Genomic DNA, 17144 nt, shown 5'->3' on the forward strand with positions numbered 1-17144 from the left:
TTTTTCTGTCATGGTAACCTTCCTGTGAATATTTTCTTCCAAGTGTTGACCTTTTGTTGATTCTGCAACCTCTTCAGTTTTCAAGGAATCGGATCCTGGATCTGGTTGGTCACTTCCACTCATAGTGATCTGTGAGATGTTGTGATGAAGGCATTCACAGTAGGCCAGTTGTAGTCTTTTTATTGTACTGTCCCGAAGACAGCAGTATAACCTTTATTGAGTAATAAATGGTAAAAAGCTGAAAAAGTACAAAATAAAATTACAAGAAAATGTTCTCAAGTTACATAGTACATCAAATACAGAATACATTCAATTTACTTTTGACATTAACTGTGTTCCATACTTTTTCATATCAAACAGGGGTTGGTTACAATAAAACTTTGAAAGATTTCTTACTCAAATTATATCATTAACAGTCAATAAATTCCTTACTGAAGTTGTCAAAATATTTTAAACAAAGTTTCATATAAATGCACTCATGATTAAAAGTTGGTAAAGTTTGGTTCAGCAACCACGTGCTAACATGCATGGCAGTGATGCTACATCCTATTCTCCAAAAAATATGCATAAATGATTCAGAGCATTAACAAGAAAATATTATATTCGTCATGTCTCACCTAAACATTGATGCATAAGACAAACAAATTATTACTTACACTGTAGTAGGCCACAATTGCCTCGAGAAAACCGTAAACACAACACAATGGCTGCAGCGCATACATACAAGGAAGATAACTCTAACTGAATCTTGACAATTTTACAAAGAACAATAACTCTATATAAAAATATTAACACTAGTCGGTCCATCTTTCGTCTTTTACCGAAGATCCCCTTCTTATCCTAGGATATCAGAGAAAAAGTAATAGTTTTACTTTACTCCAATCAGATCTCTCAAAAATAATTTTCTTCAAGATAATAATTTATATAGCGTGTGGGTGAAAGGGGGGGGGACTTTTTCTACGATAACTCACTACGATCTTACAGCTTACGGTTCAGCTCGGGATGACATACGCTATTGATTGCAATAGCAGATTTTCTAGTTGTTATTGTTATTTTCCTCCAAAAACTAAAGTTTATTTTAGGTAGTTCGAAATTCCAATTGAGTTTTCAAAACAGCTTTTCCATTTGTATTATCAATGTTTGTCATTCAAACAGCTCAAAATCATTTATCTACTCATTTTGAGAAGGGGATAGCTGATATCAAAATATTTTACGATTTCTTTTGTCGGGAACACTATAACATAATTAGCCAGCAAGTGTCGAGCAATGTCGAAGAAAAAATAACAAAGGAAGAAACCGTTCAATCAGATGGAGGTATTTCGTAAAAAGTATAAATCCTAATAATTTTAACCAGTAAAAGGCTAATTACCTAAAGCTTTCCTTAAGTCTGAACTTATAGAGTATGCAATAGACAATCTTATTAATAAAAAGTTGAAATTAGATGTAAGATTTTATTCAAATGCTTCAACTATAAACTAATTGAACATTGGTCACTGCAAGTTGAAATTTATTTGAAATATCAAGGGGTTTTGTCAATTAGCCAATCATCTACCTTTTTCCATTCTTCCCCTAATTTTATCTTCCATTCCAATCTGTAAAATACATAACTAAAATTGTATTTCATATTCCAGTGAATCTGCAATATAACTCTTCTTACTAGTGATAGTCAAAACTCCTAAGTCTTTGAGCAGAAATATAATAACAATGAATTTCTCAAACATTGAGAAGCTAGTACAGACATTTTTTATGAAAAGTTCCAACATAGTATATATTCACTAATATATCTGGATAATAGATACTTACTGCGCATACAGCAGTAGCCAAGCTTATAGGGGATGAAGGACACAATTTTACAATATTCTCTGTATTGACAATCAAAGTCATGACGACAGCTGCGACGATAGTGGTGTTGTTGCTGTTCGTAAGGAGGATAAGCTGAAATTAAGAAAGTTAGAATTAATATTAACTTTTCAAAATCTTCCATCATTTATTATAATTCGATCTACAGATTAAAATGTTGACTCAAGTGCTGAACGCGTTATGTTACCTTCAGAGAATTCGTATTTTGCATCAAAGTTAAACATTAAAATTAATGGCTTCATGAAATATATGGAGATAACGAACAGTATTCAAGCTCAAAAGTCCATTAATCAATACAAAATAGGAGCAGAGCAAACACGGACCTCCAAAACATCAGAGGTGGGATCAGGTGCCATGGAGGAGTGAACATCCCCTGCCGACCGGTCACACCCGCCGTGTGCTCCTTGTCATGATCGGGAAATAACGGAAAAATCCGTCAACAATTCAGTGTGTAAATAATGGCCTAACAATTAGTGTAAAAACGTCAGTCAGCATTTGACTCAATGATAAATTGTATTTGCTGACAAGGTCATTGTATCGACCATAGAACTTACGAAATGATGACTTTAAACGAAGCAGCTGATATTCTTGTTTCATCAACTTATTTGTCAGTAATTTACCTCGTTTTAGAAATTGTACATACGTAGAGCATGCTCTTGCGTATCGAATCAACTGAGAGATATATACCCCGTATGCAGGTGATGAAGGTATATTGCTGCATAAGTAAGGGAAGTTGACGATTGAAAAGTTAAAGTCATCACGTTTATCATAAAGCTTGGTTGTTAGATTACCATTAACGTCTTTTTCAAGTAAAATATCCAAATATGAAACAGATGTGTCAGACTCTGTGGTATCTTTTATCTCAAGTTCATATAACCTTTTAACAATTCGCTAACATAAACACTTCTGGGTCATAATTCAAATGCTGTAAATCACCATATTTTCGCAGCACTTTATTTTTCGCAATATAGTATAATTGCATGTATAATCGAGACAAATTTTTCACAAATTCTAGTTTTTGTTTAATATAACTCTAACAAAAAAAAATATTATAGTAAACTATAATTAACACATGCATTTAAATTCACAGTGTAAATACCCCTTGTGTCATATTTATTAGGTGCTGTCTCTTGACAGATGGAATAGAACTTGTTCTATTCCATGTGTCAAGATGCATGGAATTGACCACTGAAAAAAGAGGTCAGAGTTAAGATTGTATCATAAGTCTTATTTTCCTTCATATAGTAGCAAAAATTGCATACCAAAAGAACCAAAACAAAGAAAATACAGATTAAAACTACAATTAGAAAATATGATTTGATCATTATCATGAAGAGGAGTACTTCGGTAATTATATCTTCCCAGAATTATCGTAGAAAAGAAATAAGGAATGATTCGCTCAGCTAAGATAAATCTAGAAACGGATATTGATGGGTTTGTTTTTTTAGCGGATAAAACTTCATACAGTATGTATAAAGTATGCATCGTGCCAAGACACATAGTCGAAATAACAGGATGAATGAGGCAAAATAGAAGCATGAAATATGTGGAGCATGAGTTTAGATGCAATTGTCAAGATGCATAGTGTAAACCGGCCTTAAGCGACAAAACATTTTCTTTTATTCTAGTTTTAGTTTAATATAATCCTTAAAATTTTAATTATGCACGAGAATGAGATTGTAGCGAACATACTTCAGCGCACAAATTTCCCGAAAAGAGTTCTTTCAAATAATAATAAAAAGATTTACAGCATTCAGATCAACATGAACTTGTCACTGATACTATAAATCAACATTGTCAATCATTGGCTCTCTATATGTAGCACTTAAGAGTTCTAACTTAATTTTGTTTTTGCAGGATTAATATAAATTCTAAAATTGACCTAAAAATGTGATTAACTGTGAAAAAAAAAACAATTTTGAGAGAGTGAGAGGGGAGAGGGGGGGGAGTAAAAAGTAGAAAGTACACTCACCGGTCGTCAGGGCCACCAGACAGAGAAGAGTCAATACAACGAGAAGTTTTCCCATGTTGATGTAGGTCAGATAACGAGATGGTCGAGATTGATGCCTTTTATACAGTTAGAGTACCTACATCCACCAATCAATGCGTTTTTGAATTATTTCCTCGTTCAATTTATTTTGTGGTAAACCTAGGCAGAAAAGATAAATGATGTCAATGTTTTGGAAAATAAAATGATAAATATCTGAACCATTTTTTAAATCATTATACGTGTATATTTTACTTAAATAAACTTTTTTTTAAGAATGAAAATAGCAACCCACCGATCAATTAAAAGATTGAATAGAAAAAAAATTAAATATGGAGAGGTTTGTAAGCCTAAAATACCGTGATCATTGAGCGACATCTAGTCTCCTCCTCTGAAAAACAACTTTGCGCAACTGTAAGTGCAAACTTGTCGATCATTTTCTGTCATTCCTGTTATCCAATTCATATTATTTTTTCAAACAAATTTTTAAAACACACATTACCTTTCTTGAGGTACAGCAATATTTTTTTCTGAGAAAACTCTACCAGTCTGTTAATACCGTATAATTTTCATCTTAGCACCCCATCCCACTTTTCTTGTAGTATGTTTGAATCCTCACACGATCATTCACCAAATTCTTTTTCTGACAATATTGAGTGAAATCCAACCCCTCCCAATTTAAAGATTCTTTTTTTTTACTTTGCTTGTGAAATATTTTTTGTTCTTGTTCCTAAAGCCCCATGGAAAATAATCGATGTTACTGGTTGACATAGAAATGGATGTTTTTAACCCTACAGTCATATTATTACCCACCCCTCTCTCTCTCTCTCTCTCTCTCAACAAACTTGCACTACAAAACACAAGTTTCTAACCTCAATTATGTACTACAAAAGTAAAATTGCAACATAACTTTTATATATAAAGTGCAAAACATAAGTTTAGAGTAAGCTCTTCACTAATATGTCATATCATTTAAAAAAGTATGTATACAATTGGTTTCAAATATATATTACCCGCATTAGCTCAATCGGTAGAGCGCTCGCTCCGTGATCGGAAGATCGTGTGTTCGAATCAGGTCCGCTACTGACCTAATCGATGAAAAATAGGTAGCAACTATTCCTTCGCCAAGCGCTCGGCACTTTGGAATGAAAGTTGTGGGTCTTTCGGATGAGACCTTAAAAACCAACGCCCCGTGTCACGGTAGACGTTGGCACGATAAAGAACCCTCACTGCTAAATGGCCCTGAGTGCCGACTAAAGGTTAAAATTTGAAGCCCTTCACTAATATATGGTGACGTCTCTATATGAGTGAAAATTCTCGATTTTTTAAAACAACTTTACACACTATCATATCAATCAAATACATGTTTGTCATGATTTAAACAAATTTGAGAATATTTCAAATTTCAGAAATTTTAAACATTTTATTTATATAAATATATAGAGAGAGTTATACTGTGATTTGAGATTTCCTCTATCAAACAAGTTGAAAAAAGTGTACATTAGCAAGTTTTGTCCAGATAATAAACACCATTTAACAAGTTGGATGATGCAAATATCAAATCACACAATTATAGTTTTTTTTTTTTTATCTCTTACAAATTTCTTTTTAGCAAAACTTTGAAATAACTCCGCTAAAAACTATGAAGGATTCCATCTAAATATTTGACGCAAAAATTGATGACGTTGCACTGTTGATGTTGACATAACGAAAGAAAATAGATCATGTACAAAATATGAATTCTTGAATGATATTTGCGTCTTTTATAACATATGTAACAATCTGTTGGTGATTTATTTCATACAGACTCTTGGCTTGGAATTTGTAAAGATCGAAGGTTCTGGAATCTTACTCTGAAGTCATTCTTTGTACGACGACAGTGATGGGCTATTTGTGGATCCACTGTAGATCCATGGATTGTGTCAAAACCGGGAGTGCTGTTGATAAAGCATGCATAAAAAGGACTTTGAGATAAAGCACATAGGTTTATCTTATGTGTAGTATCAACCACACGTATAAGATAAATATGTATAAACACACACACACACACACACACACACACACACACATATATATATATATATATATATATATATATATATATATATATATATATATATATATATATATATATATATATATATATATATATATATATATATATATATATATATATATATATATATATATTGTATATATATATAGTTCAAAAGTAGTTAAAAGATGATGTCACACAGTAAAAATAATTATAAAAGAAAAAGAAAATGCACAGTTTCCAAATTTCATTTAACACAAGCGCTTTCTGGATTTAACAATCCTTCTTCAGGTGTACATACTTTGAACTGATTTGTTTTGCTTGGTACCAAGCATTGTATTATTGTATTATTCGGATATATCATACCGGTGGTATTTTAAGAGTGAAAAAAAAAAATACGGAAACAACAAAATAAAATTATTCGGTAATGTATTACATATTTGTTTGATTTTCTTTATTTATTTATTTATTTATTTATTTAAATAAAGATGGACAGAAAATGTGTTAAAAGTAATTACTTATTTGCACATCAATTTTAAGGCAATTGATTCAATACACTTTTTAAAGGGAGCAATACTAAATATTTTTTTAAAAGAAAATTCACTAGGAATCCGGTCTTGTCTTTTTCATTCATTTATTTGAATATCTTCACCATTGTACATGGGATATAGAGATTACAAGAACATATTGGTGATTAATACAAAATAATACAGATACATGTATGGCAGGCGTGAGAAATAAAATGCAAAATTTAATGTGTTGCTATAAATGTGAAGTATAGGAATTCTAGGCCGGGGAGCACAGTTCATTGATTTTCTTTCTAAACGAACATAGTTTTTTTTATATAACAAGATTGTGATACAAATAATTTGCAAACGATGAGTCATTTATTGTCGTTTTCTGCATAAAATCGGTTGATTAATAAAAGTCATATAAATGAATTATAATTCACATGCATCGGCAAATACAAGGTTAAATATTTCAAGGAGAGGGGGGGGGGGGTTCAAATGAAAACACAAATTGAGTTTTTATTGGAAACAAGTGTTTTATTGATAATTTTCTTTTGTAAGAAAATTACTGCTTTTTTCGATGGGGTGCGCCCGATGCACCCTTAAAAATCTTTACACTTTCAACACTCTTCTACGACTGTGATGAAGGTCATTTACAATAGCGATCGCGGACTCCGCGTGCCGGGACTGAAAACTTGTTCTGCTATTATCTCTTGTCAATCATAGCTAAGATGACACCCGACAATAACGATCGATTAATTAAACGGTAATAAACGTTGATTTTATTTCTTAAATTTATTCGATTGTCTGTAAACAGTGAATTAATTTGCCAGTGTATTCGTGAATAAAATAATATAAAGAAATAAATCCTATATAATTATATATTTATTGTTCTTATTAATCACGCAGTTCTAGAGCGTATTTCTTTTTAGTTTTTAGGACATAGGACATGTATACATATATATTGAATGTATTGTTAAGAGCCGCGACTATTGATTACATAATTTTTGATTTTTTTTTTTCTTAACGGGGTTTTAAAAGGTGATGGGTACATTGATATTTGATAAACAATACCGGAAAAGAGAACGAAAGAATTACAATACATATCCCCCCCCCCCCCGGCTTCTCTACCATATAAGATTTTAATTATAAATTAAAGTTTAACTCTGTAATGAAGCGATATATTTACCATTCTGAATAAAGTGCATATTAATGAATTACATGTATCGGGTCCCGCTGGAGACATGAACATCTTTTTTTTTCTAAGAACGGGCACTTGTTTCTATAATAATTTTTTTCCCGATTGTTTACTTTCTGAAACAAGTGCCCGTTATATTTAGCCATGTACAGATTTGAAGATACAACAGTAAGGTCTCGGTAATCTCTCTCCCCCCCCCCCCCTTCCTGCAAAATTTTCCTGTTTGATGCAGTGCACATACTATATTTGCAAATTATAAACAGAGCCTAATTTAATCAAATGAAATTATTTTCTTACTAAATCAAAAAAAAATGTATAAATCAATCAATAATAAAAAAAAGGAAAAGAAAATCAATCCGTTTACAGAAATCATACGCAATTTAATCAATAATTTTTTTTTTCAAATATAACTGTGAAACTGAGTTTATTTGTCAGTAATAAAGTCAGTAATGGAACGACTTTTTAATATCAAACTATAATTGTAAAAACATTAAATGCTGTAAAAGATTATGAATTACAAATAAAATTATTTTTTTCAGTGCGTAATTTAGAGTCTAGTGAAAAAAGTTTGACGATGATAAGCATTTCGCCGGCCGCGGGCGGGTCACATACTCAATGACAACTATCAATTAATTACAAATGAACATTGAGTATTTTGTCTGTTAAAATAGTACTGGTGTAGCGAGTTTTTAATCTTAACTTAATCTGAATGATTGTAATTCTTAACTACTCGTTGATTAATCCATAATAATTGAAATAATGTCCGACAGATTCCGAATAGAAAATCCAGATCGAGGCCAAAGCGTGCGAGAATCGTGTACAAAGCGTGTGAGAAACGTGTACAAAGCGTTTCGTGCAGGCTTTCGTGTAAACCGTGCAGCCTTTCGTGCAAAGCGTTTCGTGTAAACCGTGTAGCGTTTCGTGTAAACCGTGCAGCGTTTCGTGCAAACCGTGTAGCGAGCGTGTACCGTTTGTGTAGCGTGCGTGTGGGGTAGTAGCACGTTTCAGGGTCTGTATGTATGTATATATATATATATATATATATATATATATATATATATATATATATATATATATATATATATATATATATATATATATATATATATATATATATATATATATATATATATATATATATATATATCTGTGTGTGGGTGTGAGGGTGTGTGTGTGGGTGTGTGTGTTTGTAAACCCTGTCAATTGGACACGTGCTTTAGACGGCACACGTTTAAGGGGATGAAGGACACATGGTCACATGACTCTGTTTAACTACGTCATAGTCTCCCTTTATATAAGTGCAGAACGTGTAAAGCATCAGTTCTTGTATAAATTTTTGACAATTTTTTAACTTTAAATACCATCTTATATTAAAAAAAAATAAAAAGTTTTAACATTCTTGTAAACATTAACAAATTATGAAAAAGATTGATCCACTCCTCTATTTCCCTAAACTGCGCGTCCAACAAGTCGGTGACGTCATACACGATCTGTTAGTACAGCAAGATCATACTCAGTGAACACAGGGGAGGTATTATTATGTAAAAACAGGTCATAATCAGTATATGATGAAATATTTTGAGAAACGGGGAACACAAAAATTATTTTTGCATGGCTGATGACGGAAATCTTATGTAGGTATATCGTATTTCGCTTATTTAGCTTACGTGTGACGTCATAGTTGTTTTTTCCCGTACTCGAGAAATGTAACATGACACGTTTTTGTCATGTTTATGTCCTCTTTAACGATGTCCTGCGTAATATTGAGGTCAGCTTCATCATTCGAAATTTTTACAGTTAATCACTAATTTGAAGGATTTGCATTTCAACATAAATTAAAAAATATTGAATGATAGAATTTTTTGTAAATTACGTTTTTTATTGTTTAAATTGTCTTAAAAAGTGCGTAATTTTCCCTATCCGGATGCAGTGTGATAAACGAAACTTGCTTTTCGAATTTTAAACCCTATTCATACTCTGAAATATTTTAAAAGATACATGTCAAATTTAATATTTTTTATATATGTTTAAAAAATCCCATTATGGACAGAGTACTGAGCCTGGAACAATGGAGAATTAAAACTCCACTTAGATACTATAGGGTATAGTATTTGTCAATCAATACCTCCAAAATAAGGTAAGAAACCTAATGATATAACTGCTTTAAGATATGTGGGACATACTTAATTAGAAATATACAAACTATGAAAAAAATTGAATGACAAGTATTTTTTCAGCTCAAGGTCCTTCTCCTCCTTAAAAGAACACGGAAAAATCCAAATGAACACGAAATGGTGGTGTTCAGTTGGATTTTGTCATAAATCAACTAGAAAATGTCCTAGGATGCATCCCATTTCAAAAAAATGAAGTGTTAATTTGACCGGATGCATGAGATCTGTGTAATGAGTGTGTATAAGATGACCACCGATCCATCATTTTTTCTTCTCGGCGAGACTTACACACATTGCGAGTGCGCATGCTCGTTACATCAAATGACGTTGTAAATGACATCATAATACAGTACCCGTTTCACACTTAGTCATGTACATGAGGACGAAGTAAACTTTGTAAAAGGTAAGTACAAAATCTGTAAATAAATAAATTAATTTTATGTACATGTATTAAATATGGCCTATGAATAAATGAGTAAAGATATGTGTCCATTATGACATTACGGCATTATTGTTTACTCAATAATTTTCCTACGATATGTATACATGTATATGCTGTATTCTTACAATGTGCATCGTTGCATGATTGCAGTATAAATGGTTAAAACCATTAAACTAAAAGTTATTATTATTAATGTTAGTGAAAACATAAAGAAATCTTCTCTATATCTATATATGTCTCTGGGAAGGTAAACACATTCCGTATTGGTATATGTTGTACTCGCGGAGAGAAACTATTTCTGCATGTACGTGCATCTAATATTTCGATTTTTATTGAATCAACGTTGATCTTTTGAAATGTGTAGCAAAATATATTGTTAGAAATTTTAAATGTTTTCTTGCGTTTCGCGTCTTGTTGTCATCTCTCTCGAGAGATGACACATTAAGTTTGTAACCCCGGATATGAAGCCCCAGTGTAAGCTGCCATTGATAGCTGGTGGCCTGGCAAATGACAAGATTTCTAAATATAGAGATGTAAACAAAACTGCCAAATGACAAAGAATGGGCGATCTGTCAAACAGGCTATCTTAAACAAGAACAGATATATGGGTTACCCCATATCCAAGATATTCGACTTTTAATTTATTCGAATTTTCATTATGCTCAGATGATTTCTAATTAAAAAAAAAAATATTTACTGATAAAAGGTCAGAGATACTCAAGCTGTAGAATGTCAACTATACAATGGCCATAAATATCCTAAAATGACATAATATTTAAGCTACTGAGTTTCAACATCTTTTGTTGATTGAAATATGCATGTGTTAAGGAAACTGCATGTACATATATAACGTTACATGCGTGTAGTGACTTATTATCACAACGTTGCAGATGCCTAAAAAATAATTTTAATTTCCCATAGAACATAGACTAAATATAATTAACCGTATAATTTTAAAGATGTATTTAACAGCTCACTCATTTTCAGGAATATTTTAATCCAGATAGCATGTTACAGGCCTGTAGCAACGTTTTCAAAGTGAAGGGGGGGGGGGGGGCTCCGAAAAAATCCCGCGTACTATGGGCCTGTGCTACATGTGTACCATCTAACTTTCCAATGATAGAATCTTCTGTAAAAATTCGAAACAAGTCCAAGCAAAGATCAAAGATAGCCCAATTTTTTAAATAGCAAAACTATAGAACTATCAAGGATAGATTTTAATTTATTTTTTAATTTTGTGCTATTAAAGTACTATCACTCAAAGTATAGGCAGATGTTAAAGATGGGTCAACAAGAGTAATCAATGGACTAGTCTAGAGATGCATTGACGGCCGTTATTAAACGCAAAGTAAAGCGCGAGATCGGTTGCGGCTGTGGAGCGTCACTGAACATTCCTTCGTCATAGAATAAAATCCGACATTTAACACTTTATATAGACTTTGAATATAGAGACGTTTTGAAGATAAACTACAGAAAAACAAAACCAAAGTAAATACTCGCATTAAAAGTTTAAATACGACTGATGTGAATTGATGTCGAAAATTTTACCTTTATGTGTATCTTAGTCATTCAATAACCTGACGCCATTTTTAAAATATTTTTTTTTAACAAATAGTTAATGTTAAAACTACAGGCATTAGAAGAAAGATTATATAATCATTGTGAATTTTTACGCATGTCTGCACTATTCTTTGTTTTTTGTTCTATGAAAAATAAATGTCAGAAATACAATATTGTTACCTTTGTATAAAAGACGCAATTTCTTTACCCGACTCGTATTTTGAGAATTTATAATTAAAGCATCTGCAATCATTTTCTTTGTGTAATTTTAAATTGCATTATTGGTTAGTGGCAAAAAGCTATCAAATCACTTCTCTTATTCTTGAAATATTATTATATAAAATGATTGTTTTCTTGAACAGCCTAAATATCAGGGTTGGTAAATTGGTACTCTAGCTTTCAGATAATTTGTAAATGCCTAATTTTAGCTTATACCGTGAAAATTTTATTACTGACCTATATTTAAATGCATGTGAGGGTTATTTCTTTGGATAAACCATATATTTAAAAGTGGAAAATCTTTCGAAATCAATTGAGGGTCAGTGTCGTATAGTGAGACTTCCCCATAGTGAGATTTCCCCGGAGGACTGGCTATATAGTGAGATATACCCCGGGAAGACTGGCTATATAGTGAGACTTCCCCCCGGAAGATCGACTGGCAATAGAGTGAGACTTCTCCCGGGGAAGTCTCACTATATAGCCAGTCTCTCCCCCTTGCATAGTGAGACTTCCCCTCAAATGTAGTTTCCGGAATATTTTATTTCATTGTAAAACAATATTTTTCAGTATATGAATAAAAGTTCTCCGTTAATTAATAATTAAAACATCTTAATAGCCTTTTATCAGTTTGTTAGCCAAAAATAATTATGGGATGACATGTACATGTATATTGATGTGAGATAACTAAATGAAAAATGTACGTTATTGTTACAAGTATACATCTTTCTTTACTATATTGTATTTATTGCATTCCCCATGAAGGTTAACATAAGCAAATTCCAAGAGTCCATGAGGAATGATCTATTAAATGTTAAATGTATTTCTTTTGATAGGAATCTTTTTGGAACAATTCAATTATTTACTGTGCACGATAAATTTTTAATGCGCACTTCTTTATTTATTCATACATGTATCTATTTTATAAGATCATTATCAAAATGCAAATATATATACATCGTCGATGTAAATAAAATACTACTGAACATGGAAGGGGGAAGCCTCACTATGGTCGTTTAGGGGGGAAGACTCGCTATATAGTAATTCTCCCCCCCCCCCCACCGGTGAGTCTTACCGCTATATATAGCCATATTTCCGGGGGGAAGTCTCACTATGGGGGTGTGAGTCTCACTATATGACACCGGACTAATTCAAGTTAGCGCTTTAAACTTTTTGGCTGTTGTCCGAGTAAGCTGCTGTGATGTAAAGTCAATAGGAACGCTAAGGTTTTACCATCCTCTTGTATAACATTGTTTACAAATTTTACGAATACTGCTCAGTGGTTACATTTTTTAAACACATATACAAAAAATATTTGAAATTACTGTTGTAAATGTTCACTGAAAGGCAGCTTGTCTCTACCTTCCCCATATTTTTTTGTTGCAGCATATTCATACCCCCCCCCCTCTCCAATGTGTTTTCGAGAGAGTCAAAAAGTTTAAATCTCCCCTCCCATCCACGAAATAAGAATTTCGAGTTTGAACACCCCCTTTTTTTCCTAGTGAAAGATTATTCAGGTAAGATGTATTTTTTTTTCTGACTACCCCCCCTTTTTTTTTTTTAAAAAAAAGTTCTTCTGCTTGTAATCGTTGAGGAAAAAAATATTACATTCCACTGTTTATTCTGTGCCCCCCTTTTGAAAAAAAGTTCTTCTGTCTGTAATAGCTGAGGAAAAAAATGTTACATTCCACTGTTTATTCTGTGCCCCCCCCCCCTTTTGAAAAAAAGTTCTTCTGCTTGTAATCGCTGAGGAAAAAATGTTATATTCCACTGTTTATTCTGTGCCCCCCCCCCTTTTGAAAAAAAGTTCTTCTGTCTGTAATAGCTGAGGAAAAATGTTACATTCCACTTTTTATTCTGTGACATTAATGAAGCCAAAGAGATGACATTTCAGGCTTTCTGGAAAGCCAAACTTGTTTATGTGTCATGTCAAGTTCGAAGGTTTCATATTAAAAACGAAAGTAGAGTCGGTCACAACGTGTTATGGGCCGGGGAAACGTTCAGTCTGCCTGGGTTATATATAGGGTACGTGGGCTGCTAAAAGCATTGTTAATATTGTGTACATATTAAGCTGTCAACTAAAAAAACACATGTACAACTGAGGCGTAAATATTAGAAATAATTTAAATTATGAAAGGGGGGGTAGCTGTTTACTTCTCCCAGGGACATAGATATAATTGTTAAGCATGTATAGGTCCCTGCTTCAACGTGGTCTTCTAGCCCTGGCAACCTGAGGGTATAGTGCAGCTATATAAGTTGATATTAATGTCAAAGACATGCTGTGCATTTAGACAGTGCCATGCCCTAATTTTAATGTACAAAGTTTTCAAAGTATGTGAATTTAAAGATTGATACTTGTCATTTTATTGTTATGCACTCATTATTGCATTGGGACAGTTTTGAGAGAATATGTATATATAGCTGTGATGATTCATGAAAATGATGCGACTTCTACTAAGTTACAGTAATTAAAGAATATATTTTCCTATTTATTTATCATGGAATTTATGTTTTAAAACTGCATAATATTATAATACATTTCAGGTAGATTCATTGGTTTCGGATCAGAAATTATCAATGTTCATGGATTCTCAGAACACAGCAGAGAGAAGTTTATGGTATGAATGCAATTATATAATATTCATTTAATAGTGAAAACCTACATGTCAGAAAAAAAACAAAACTACCTGAAGTTCTGATGAACGGAGTTCATGATGATGTGTTTGTGTATCAACATGATCTGTACATGTTTCCTGCATTATTTCAATATACTACAGTCATGAATCAGTGTTTTACATATTTATTTACCTTAATGACAGTCTGTTGGCCCAAGACCGGAAAATATTTGGGAGGATCAATAAATTTAAAATTAAGTCTGTATGTTATCAGCTAATTGTGCCAGTATAAAAAAAAATTAAAGGTTCAGTTTAAAAGACAAAGAACTTCACCAATGATACATGTAGTCCAGATAAAAAGTAAAATAAAATTATTTAAATGGGATTAAAAAAAAAAAAGTTGTTTGCAACTGACAGTCATACTGATAATTTTCATTATTAAGCTATTTTCCATAATAAACAGGACAGATAATTAATACTACACCATTGGCCATTGTTGTCATCGGGGCATTCCATATGTAATGTGTTAATATATTAGACAAATACGAACTACTATAAATTCTCTTTTATGGTGTGCACACTTCTATTTTCAGAAAAAAAAACCAAAAAACAAAGAAGGAGGGGTACACACTATACATGTATTTATTGGGGTATAATGCAACCACTGAAATTCAAAATGAAGAGATTTTTTTTTTATTGAGGGATTTAAAAAGAAAAATTAATGAAAAGATTTTCCAACTGCAGAGAATACAATTATGTTATTATACAGTTAAAGTATATCATTGAGGGAGGGAGCAAGATTCCAGTTCCCCAAGGCCAGGGCTATACAGTGTATATATATACACACAATATTATGCTTTTAAAGCAGAAATATTCCTTTATTTTGTCATTTGTTCATTGTTAATCCCACATGAAATATTACATTTCAATATAATGAGTAGGGTTACATTCATAACAATGAAATTTAATGCCTACAAAACCTTCTCAGATAACATAAGAAATAACAAAATTTTATGCCCACGAAAATTTGTCCTTCTACAGTACATGTATATAATCAACACCTTAATGCGAGTAAAACTTACAGTAGATGCAAAAATAGTATTTTTAAGTGCAGTGACTGGAAAAGCACAGTAAATTCAGACCAAACTCAAGTTATTTAATCATTATTTAGTGTCTAAGGAACAAGTTGTTTGTAAGTGTATTAAAAATAGTAAAAAAGACAATAAAAGACATTTTGACAATACAACAAAAAATATAAGGGGCCTCATAATCTTTTAGAGGCCGGACTCTATTAATTAATGTTTGATATCGATTGACTGGCAGGCGCTGTAAACCTGAGTGATCAATTATGTTAAGAGAAGTTTGTTGATAAAGAGTATCTGTTAGAATGTACCACTTAACCAGATTATTAAAATTTAATTTAAAAGGAAAACATTTTGTTGATAGTGAACAAGTCGGTGTGCCAAGAATATTACAAATGTATATGTAATTTCAAATGAGCAAGAAATGTTATCATCTGTGTATTATAATTACTTAGATTGCATAAATTAAGCTCTCTGTATATATTTTTTGATGGAATTAGAAGAAATCTGAAAGATTGTAACCCCCCCCCCCAATTTTTTACCCTCCATGATTATTTTAATTTCAGTTTTCTCATACAAATCAATTACACTCTAGTATATACTGCACACCAAAGAGCTCTGATTTTATGGTATTTTTATGGAGATAGAGACTAATTCGCCCTGGGGTCTAAATCAAATTTGATAAATTGAAATCCTAGCAGTCTGTTACTGAATTTTAGTTAATACAAGCATTCTTAACAATTGAATAAAAAAATCATATTGTATAAAGGTATAAATAATGAGCTTATCAGATCTACTTCATTTTCTTGAATTTCAACATGTTCAACACAGGGTACATGGCATGTTTACACCCTAAGAAAAATATTCAATGACATTAAAGTATTGATGAACAGAAATCTCTACACATTGTTTACTTGAGTGAGATAACACATGCAAATAAAGTGTTCAATTTATTTATCTTGGACTAAAAACATTTTTGATTTAGTGTATAGAGGGTCCTTAACAGTCCTTTAATTGTCTTCATTCTAATCGGGATCGGTATTCAACTTCACGTTCACTTTCATTTTAATCATGTGAATGTGATTTTGACAGCTGACAAGAATATGTATTATCTGGTTGTGAAGTTTTGATGAGGGTGTACAGTATGAGATATGTACATTTAATGTCGTCTTCACAAGGAGGGTTTAATTCGAATTAAATGTAAGTTAATACAGATTAAATTTGAACCACATTCACATGGACAATTTAATGCAAATAAGTTAATTCAAATTAATTTACTGCGCATCAAATTTCTTTGCATTAAGGCCGTGTGCACACTAAGGAAAGCTATAATTAGAAATAAATTTTGATGCATGCGTAATAGCACAATTAAGCCACATGCCATATGTTGCTGGTCAGATACATTATTTACAAGATTAAATACAATGAAACTCCTCAATGTTTGGAAATATATGATTTTTTTTTAATAT

At 32.1% G+C, this 17144-nt stretch overlaps 1 protein-coding gene and 1 long non-coding RNA gene across 2 annotated transcripts in view; both read right to left on the reverse strand.

Annotated features, from left to right (window-relative positions):
• LOC133186914 (uncharacterized) overlaps window positions 1-17144 on the reverse strand; it is a 492852-nt gene that overhangs the window by 6649 nt on the left and 469059 nt on the right. The gene's annotated exons all lie outside the window — the stretch shown is intronic.
• LOC133187333 (uncharacterized) lies at window positions 1495-3886 on the reverse strand. The gene is made up of 3 exons (XR_009721174.1): window positions 3833-3886; window positions 1804-1935; window positions 1495-1592 (listed from the first exon to the last, which is right to left on the reverse strand). It is a non-coding gene; the product is annotated as an uncharacterized LOC133187333 (long non-coding RNA).

This window comes from Saccostrea echinata, unplaced genomic scaffold (assembly GCF_033153115.1).
Source record: "Saccostrea echinata isolate AGI-Se365-2 ecotype Australia unplaced genomic scaffold, CSIRO_AGI_Sech_v1 ptg000014l, whole genome shotgun sequence".
Taxonomy (NCBI): domain Eukaryota; kingdom Metazoa; phylum Mollusca; class Bivalvia; order Ostreida; family Ostreidae; genus Saccostrea; species Saccostrea echinata.